Source organism: Pseudophryne corroboree, chromosome 11, assembly GCF_028390025.1.
Source record: "Pseudophryne corroboree isolate aPseCor3 chromosome 11, aPseCor3.hap2, whole genome shotgun sequence".
NCBI lineage: Eukaryota > Metazoa > Chordata > Amphibia > Anura > Myobatrachidae > Pseudophryne > Pseudophryne corroboree.
In genome coordinates this window covers 55,980,813-55,990,027 of record NC_086454.1, presented here as the reverse complement: position 1 = coordinate 55,990,027, position 9,215 = coordinate 55,980,813, and the positions used below count along the sequence as shown (strand labels likewise).

At 49.0% G+C, this 9,215-nt stretch overlaps 1 protein-coding gene across 5 annotated transcripts in view; it reads left to right on the top strand.

The window, feature by feature from the left end:
- ANO3 (anoctamin 3) overlaps positions 1–9,215 on the top strand; it is a 1,051,220-nt gene that overhangs the window by 613,952 nt on the left and 428,053 nt on the right. The gene's annotated exons all lie outside the window — the stretch shown is intronic.

Below are 9,215 nucleotides of genomic sequence, written 5' to 3'. Positions count from 1 at the left end.
AGCACACTGGCGCCATTTTCCTTCACAGCTCCGTTGGAGGGAAGCTCCCTGGCTCTCCCCTGCAGTCACTACACTACAGAAAGGGTTAAAAAAGAGAGGGGGGGCACTAATTACGCGCAGTATTAAAGATACAGCAGCTATAAGGGGAAAAACACTTATATAAGGTTATCCCTGTATATATATAGCGCTCTGGTGTGTGCTGGCAAACTCTCCCTCTGTCTCCCCAAAGGGCTAGTGGGGTCCTGTCCTCTATCAGAGCATTCCCTGTGTGTGTGCTGTATGTCGGTACGTTTGTGTCGACATGTATGAGGAGAAAAATGATGTGGAGACGGAGCAGATTGCCTGTAATAGTGATGTCACCCCCTAGGGGGTCGACACCTGAGTGGATGAACTGTTGGAAGGAATTACGTGACAGTGTCAGCTCTTCTTAAAAGACAGTGGTTGACATGAGACAGCCGGCTACTCAGCTTGTGCCTGTCCAGACGTCTCATAGGCCGTCAGGGGCTCTAAAGCGCCCGTTACCTCAGATGGCAGATATAGACGCCGACACGGATACTGACTCCAGTGTCGACGGTGAAGAGACAAATGTGACTTCCAGTAGGGCCACACGTTACATGATTGAGGCAATGAAAAATGTTTTACACATTTCTGATAATACGAGTACCACCAGAAAGGGGTATTATGTTCGGTGAGGAAAAACTACCTGTAGTTTTTCTGAATCTGAGAAATTAAATGAGGTGTGTGATGATGCGTGGGTTTCCCCCGATAACAACTGATAATTTCTAAAAGGTTATTGGCATTATATCCTTTCCCGCCAGAGGTTAGGGTGCGTTGGGAAACACCCCCTAGGGTGGATAAAGCGCTCACACGCTTGTAAGGGCTCTACCCTCTCCTGAGATGGCCGCCCTTAAGGATCCTGCTGATAGAAAGCAGGAGGGTATCCTAAAATGTATTTACACACATACTGGTGTTATACTGCGACCAGCAATCGCCTCAGCCTGGATGTGCAGTGCTGGGTTGGCGTGGTCGGATTCCCTGACTGAAAATATTGATACCCTAGATAGCGACAGTATATTTTTGCCTATAGAGCATTTAAAAGATGCTTTTCTATATATGCGTGATGCACAGCGGAATATTTGCCGACTGGCATCAAGTCTAAGTGCGTTGTCCATTTCTACCAGTAGAGGGTTATGGACACGACAGTCGTCAGGTGATGCGGATTTCAAACGGCATTTGGGAGTATTGCCTTATTAAGGGGAGGAGTTATTTGGGGTCGGTCTTTCAGACCTGGTGGCCACGGCAACAGCTGGGAAATCCACGTTTGTACCCCAGGTCGCCTCTCAACATGAGAAGACGCCGTATTATCAGGCGCAGTCTTTTCGTGGACAAGCGGGCAAAAGGTTCCTCATTTCTGCCCCGTGACAGAGGGAGAGGAAAAAGGCTGCAGAAATCAGCCAGTTCCCAGGAACAGAAACCCTCTCCCGCCTCTGCCAAGCCCTCAGTATGACGCTGGGGCTTTACAAGCAGAATCAGGCACGGTGGGGGGCCCGTCTCAATTAATTTCAGCGCGCAGTGGGCTCACTCGCAAGTAGACCCCTGGATCCTTCAGGTGATATCTCAGGGGTACAAATTGGAATTCGAGACGTCTCCCCCTCGCCGTTTCCTAAAGTCGGCTTTACCGATGTCTCCTTCTGACAAGGAGACAGTTTTGGAAGCCATTCACAAGCTGTATTCCCAGCAGGTGATAATCAAGGTACCCCTCCTGCAACAGGGAACGGGGTATTATTCCACATTGTTGTGGTACCGAAGCCGGACGGCTCGGTGAGACCGATTCTAAATCTAAAATCTTTGAACACTTACATACAGAGGTTCAAATTCAAGATTGAATCACTCAGAGCAGTGATTGCGAACCTGGAAGAAGGGGACTACATGATGTCTCGGGACATCAAGGATGCTTACCTTCATGTCCAAATTTACCCTTCTCACCAAGGGTACCTCAGGTTTATGGTACAGAACTGTCACTATCAGTTCAGACGCTGCCGTATGGATGGTCCACGGCACCCCGGGTCTTTACCAAGGTAATGGCCGAAATGATGATATTCCTTCGAAGGAAGGGAATTTTAGTTATCCCTTACTTGGACGATTCCCTGATAAGGGTAAGATCCAGGGAACAGTTGGAGGTCGGTGTAGCACTATCTCAGGTAGTGTTGCGGCAGCACGATTGGATTCTCAATATTCCAAAATCGCAGCTGGTTCCGACGACTCGTCTTCTGTTCCTAGGGATGATCCTGGACACAGTCCAGAAAAAGGTGTTTCTCCCGGAGGAGAAAGCCAGGGAGTTATCCGAGCTAGTCAGGAACCTCCTAAAACCGAGCCAATCTCAGTGCATCAATGCACAAGGGTTCTGGGTAAAATGGTGGCTTCCTACGAAGCAATCCCATTCGGCAGATTCCACGCAAGAACTTTCCAGTGGGACCTGCTGGACAAATGGTCCGGGTCGCATCTTCAGATGCATCAGCGGATAACCCTGTCACCAAGAACAAGGGTGTCCCTCCTGTGGTGGTTGCAGAGTGCTCATCTTCTAGAGGGCCGCAGATTCGGCATTCAGGACTGGGTCCTGGTGACCACGGATGCCAGCCTGCAAGGCTGGGGAGCAGTCACACAGGGAAGGAATTTCCAGGGCTTATGGTCAAGCCTGCAGACATCACTTCACATAAATATCCTGAAGCTAAGGGCCATTTACAATGCTCTAAGCTTAGCAAGACCTCTGCTTCAAGGTCAGCCGGTGTTGATCCAGTCGGACAACATCACGGCTGTCACCCACGTAAACAGACAGGGTGGCACAAGAAGCAGGAGGGCAATGGCAGAAGCTGCAAGGATTCTTCGCTGGGCGGAAAATCATGTGATAGCACTGTCAGCAATTTCGGGAGTGGACAACTGGGAAGCAGACTTCCTCAGCAGACACGACCTCCACCCGGGAGAGTGGGGACTTCACCCAGAAGTCTTCCACATGATTATAAACCGTTGGGAAAAACTCGACAGGTATTGCGCCAGGTCAAGGGACCCTCAGGCAATAGCTGTAGACGCTCTGGTAACACCGTGGGTGTACCAGTCAGTGTATGTGTTCCCTCATCTGCCTCTCATACCCAAGGTACTGAGATTGATAAGATGGAGAGGAGTAAGCACTATATTCGTGGCTCCGGATTGGCCAAGAAGGACTTGGTAACCGGAACTTCAAAAGATGCTCACGGAGGATCCGTGGCCTCTACCTCTAAGAAGGGACCTGCTTCAGCAAGGACCCTGTCTGTTCCAAGACTTACCGCGACTGCGTTTGGCGGCATGGCGGTTGAACGCCGGATCCTGAAGGAAAAAAGGCATTCCGGATGAAGTCATCCCTATCCTGATCAAAGCCAGGAAGGATGTAACCGCAAAACATTATCACCGCATTTGGCGAAAATATGTTACGTGGTGCGAGGCCAGTAAGGCCCGACGGAGGAAATTCAACTGGGTCGATTCCTACATTCCTGCAAACAGGAGTGTCTATGGGCCTGAAATTGGGGTCCATTAAGGTTCAAATTTCGGCCCTGTCAATTTTCTTCCAAAAAGAACTAGCTTCAGTCCCTGAAGTTCAGATGTTGTAAAAGGGGTACTGCATATACAGCCTCCTTTTGTGCCTCCAGTGGCACCTTGGGATCTCAATGTAGTTTTTGGGTTCCAAAAAGTCACATTGGTTTGAACCACTTAAATCTGTGGAGTTAAAATATCTCACATGGAAAGTGGTCATGCTGTTGGCCCTGGCCTGGGCCAGGCGCGTGTCAGAATTGGCGGCTTTATCCTGTAAAAGCCCTTATCTGATTTTCCATTCGGACAGGGCGGAATTGAGGACTCGTCCTCAGTTTCTCCCTAAGGTGGTTTCAGCGTTTCACCTGAACCAACCTATTGTGGTGCCTGCGGCTACTAGGGACTTGGAGGACTCCAAGTTGCTAGACGTTGTCAGGGCCCTGAAAATATATGTTTCCAGGACGGCTGGAGTCAGAAAATCTGACTCGCTGTTTATCCTGTATGCACCCAACAAGCTGGGTGCTCCTGCTTCTAAGCAGACTATTGCTCGTTGGATTTGTAGTACAATTCAGCTTGCACATTCTGTGGCAGGCCTGCCACAGCCAAAAATCTTTAAATGCCCACTCCACAAGGAAGATGGGCTCATCTTGGGCGGCTGCCCGAGGGGTCTCGGCTTTACAACTTTGCCGAGCAGCTACTTGGTCAGGAGCAAATACGTTTGTAAAATTCTACAAAATTGATACCCTGGCTGAGGAGGACCTGGAGTTCTCTCATTTGGTGCTGCAGAGTCATCTGCACTCTCCCGCCCGTTTGGGAGCTTTGGTATAATCCCCATGGTCCTTTCGGAGTTCCCAGCATCCACTAGGACGTCAGAGAAAATAAGAATTTACTTACCGATAATTCTATTTCTCATAGTCCGTAGTGGATGCTGGGCGCCCATCCCAAGTGCGGATTGTCTGCAATACTTGTACATAGTTACAAAAATCGGGTTATTATTGTTGTGAGCCATCTTTTCAGAGGCTCCTCTGTTATCATGCTGTTAACTGGGTTCAGATCACAGGTTGTACGGTGTGATTGGTGTGGCTGGTATGAGTCTTACCCGGGATTCAAAATCCTTCCTTATTGTGTACGCTCGTCCGGGCACAGTATCCTAACTGAGGCTTGGAGGAGGGTCATAGGGGGAGGAGCCAGTGCACACCAGCTAGTCCTAAAGCTTTTACTTTTGTGCCCAGTCTCCTGCGGAGCCGCTATTCCCCATGGTCCTTTCGGAGTTCCCAGCATCCACTACGGACTATGAGAAATAGAATTATCGGTAAGTAAATTCTTATTTTTTTTCTTTTAACTATACACCAATAATTAGTATATTCCACACATTATGGGGGATATTCAATTGTTTGAAAAGTCAGTTGGGTGTCTGTTTTTTTCCTATGTAACAGACAGGAAAAAAACAGACACCCAACTGACTTTTCAAACATTTGAATTTCCCCCTTTGTATTCATTATTTGATGTTGATCTGTCTCGATTTAAATAAATGGCAGTTGTATGCAGATCATAAATCCTCTCCTACTTTACCTCATCGCCCCTGAGTGCAGTTAAGGATTAACCGCCACTGGGCCTAATTCATGTCTATATGCAATGGCTGATTATCACCCAATTGAGCAATTATTGGGAGACTGTGCATGTTCTGGGGTCAGAATGTGCATGCTCGAACGAGTTACTGTGAGGATTGCATCGCAAAGTGATTGACAGGAAGGGACCATGTGGAGGTGTTAATGGGGATTGGTTGGGAAAACACAGGTGTGCAATTGCCGTTTTCGGGCCGTGAATCTGCAGATTGCTGACTGCTCGTACATACAAAAATATGGCGTCTGAGTCGCAATTGCCGTCTCCAGTCTGCACAGCTATAGGCAAACCCTTAATTTCAATGTTCCTCATTTTTGCTTGTAGTCTGCAAATGTGCTATGGCTCCGGCGGGCATCTCATTCCTGGACAACGGCTTTACTTGTTAACATTAGCTTAGAAAATCGCACTTGCTAATGTATTAGCGTACAAACCATACTTGCCTACATTCTGGATGGGGCAGTCAGGTCGGCACAGTGGGGGACTGGCCCACATAAGGCGGTGTCGTGGAGGAAATGACACAGAATAAGGGGCAGAACAGGAAGGCATGAACACATCATCATGGCCCCACCCCTACTACACAATGCCGAGATTACTGGCATTGTGAGTCATGGGGCACAGCCACAATGATGCGGATCAGTGTTAATCACATCATCCGATCCCCGGACCTCCCACTTTGGACAGTGGCGTGGGGGAGTTGTTGACAGATGCGGGGGAGATGCGGGCGGGTGGCTTCTGGCCGGGAGACTTGCCGCTCTTCCGGGAGCACCACACAATTTTCAGGAGAGTAGGCACGTATTGAACAAACTTGAATTAAGCCCACTATTCTTTATCAAGTAAATGTCGAGCCAGACTATGTCTAAAAGGAAGAAGTGTTATTCGTGAGTTTTGCGTTACTTGGTGACTTGTGAACGAAGTTTAACACACCAAAATGTCATGCTCATGATTAGTTCTAATTAGCCAAGATGTTGGTTTTCTACAGTAATTCTACCATTCATTGGCTTTAGAGCACAGGCATACCTATAAAACAAATGGGCAAGGAGAGGCAGATATGACAGACATTGATAAAAGAAGGTGCCTTGATGGGTCAAACCTACGAAATGTCAGGCATGACAATCTTTGATGTACCAGCTCCAAGTAAATTGTTTTTATATGAAGTTAACTATGATAAAGGAACACTTACATAGGCAAATGCAGCAGGGGGGGGGGGGGGGGTACGGTTGCCTGGAAACCCCCCTCTCTAGCCCACACCATGACCACTGTAGCATTTGTAAATAAGACAATTTTACTAGAGCTGCATGTTTTAAAGGTCTACTCAGTATTACAAATAATGAATTAGCAACACCGGCAGATCTTTCAAAATCTGTCAGCTAGTAATTAACACACATGTGTGCACCACCTAGGAGATCTGTAAAACGTGCTCTGTTAGGGGTGCTCTGCTACAGACCATCTATAGGGTCAATTATTAATACTGTTTGTGTACATATTTGTCAAGGGCAGTTTCTAGGGTATTCTGCAGCTCCCCCAGATTTGCACCAATGCTCTGGATTGGTGCCCACTTCTTATATAAAGCATTCAGCTCAGGCAGGATGTCCCTACTGCCTCATCTGCTGGCTCACTGTGATTGCTGGCCCTGTATATGTGGGAATTATGACACACAGTACATTACACTTTGTATGATGCCTGTTATAGCTGCTTCATGCTAATTATGCCCTCTTCACAAACTGGCCACCTGCACTCTACCATCAAGCAGTTGGAAAATCCAGTCTAGAAATCCCTCATTTGCCACTGACTTACAGTAGATATCAGTAGATGTTCACATGTAACATCTCAACAGATTCCCAAGGAGCACAGGACACATGAGTATTCACAATTATTAACACTGCAATGCAGAGCCAGTGCAAACCGCTCAGCAGATCCAGCAAAGCAGGGAGGCGCCGGGCTGAAAAGACGCTCTCCCTGCTCTGCTACATACTCTGCTGCGGCAGCATGAAGAGCTGCTCTTATTCACTTCCCTCCAGCTCCCTCCCTTTTCTTTCCTCCGCCTCCTCCGCTGCACCTTTACCAGTGGCGCCGGCAGCTTGATGTGCGCTGCCTCCACGGAGGAAATCTCACCCGCCGCTGCGCTGATAGGACCTGCCTCCCCTCCCCCGGGCGTCCTATAGCTGCGCCCACACCATGTAAGTACAAGCAGCATCCACTTGGCAGAGCTGTGCTGCTATTATTACCAGCTCCCTGACTCTGCCCCCCTCTCCTGCTACACCGCCCCAGGCTGGCCTATCTGCAGGGACCCTCAGGATGGGTAAGTACAGCTGCACATGGAGCACATTGCTGGCTACCACCTGTGCTCACTGCTGTGTACTCCGCAGCCAGGTCTCTGAGGAAGAGAGCTCTGTACCTGAAAGTCACTGACAAGTATGATATAAGTTGGGGTCTGGGGTATCTTAGCATTGGGGGTCTGTGTACCCCACTGGGTGCCTCTATTGCTGTGCTTCTGTCTGCACTATTTGCTCATACCTTATTTATGTATTGGCAGCACAGGGGTTAAAAAAGTATTGTTCCCTCATGTCTGAGGTGACTAACAAGTGAGTTGGACACCAGCACGCAAGTCCTTGTATCATACTGATCGCCTACTGCAGGACATGTGTGTAATAATGCACTGCAAAATGCAGTGACCGTCACTGTGCATCCTGTCCCAGGTGACCGCTGGGTGAGGCAGCGGCAGATGGATGAAGTGAAAGCTGCACAATGGGAAGGGGCAAGGGATAGTGTAGCTGGGGTGGTCTTCAATATGCCGACTGACGAGATCCCGGCGCACAGTATACCGGCGCCGGAATCCCGACAGCCGGCATACCGACACTTATTCTCCCTCGTGGGGGTCAACGACCTCCCTGGACCGTGCCCGTAGCGTGGCGAGCGCAGCAAGCTCACAAGAGGCTCATTTGCACTCGCCACACTGTCGGTAAGCTGGCGGTCGGGCTCCCGGCGCCGGTATGCTGGTCGCCGGGAGCCCGACCGCCGGCATACCGTACTGAACCCTGTAGCTGAGGGTATATCTGTAAAGCTTAGTGTTGGGCATGGTATACCCCAACCCCCTGCTATGGCGCCCTGTATGTGTGGTGTTATACTCTGTCACTGCTGCTCACTTATTGTGTAATGTGAATAAGATTGTGTTACTGTGTGGCGTAATTTGAATTGGGGTACTATTATGTGGCCACGCCCCTTTCTGGTGAGGTCACACCCCTTTTTGATGCGTGCGCCTATCCTTTTATTACCTATGGGAGGACATAAATTTATCTTCTGCAGGGGGGACGGTGAACCCCCTTGCACCGGCCCTGCTGCTATGGACTACACCAGTAAACATTGTTGATATGATATATTTTGGAATATGCACATTAATGAAACAATGACCATTTTATCTGTATAGATGAGTGGTGAAAGCCTTGAAAAGTGACAGATTACAAGGAGAGAGAATATGGATCCAAAGAGACATTACAAAGTATGCCATAAGCAGTGTGAACTATTACGCATGCATTCTAGTATATACTACAACACTGGCTAGCATAATTAGCTGCATCATTTCTCTTACGTCCTAGAGGATGCTGGGGACTCCGTAAGGACCATGGGGGTATAGACGGGCTCCGCAGGAGATAGGGCACCTAAAAAGAACTTTGACTATTGGTGTGCACTGGCTCCTCCCTCTATGCCCCTCCTCCAGACCTCAGTTAGATCTTGTGTCCAGAGGAGAATGGGTGCACTGCAGAGAGCTCTCCAGAGTTTTCTGTGGAAAAAGAATTTTGTTAGGTTTTTTATTTTCAGGGAGTCCTGTTGGCAACAGGCTCCCTGCATCGTGGGACCGAGGAGAGAGAAGCAGAGCTGGCTTGTCAAGTTGGGCACTGCTCCTAAGGCTACTGGACACCATTAGCTCCAGAGGGAGTCGGAACACAGGTCTCACCTGGGGTTCGTCCCGGAGCCGCGCCGCCGTCCTCCTCACAGATGCCGAAGGTAGAAGCGGACAGAGAAGACAGAAGACA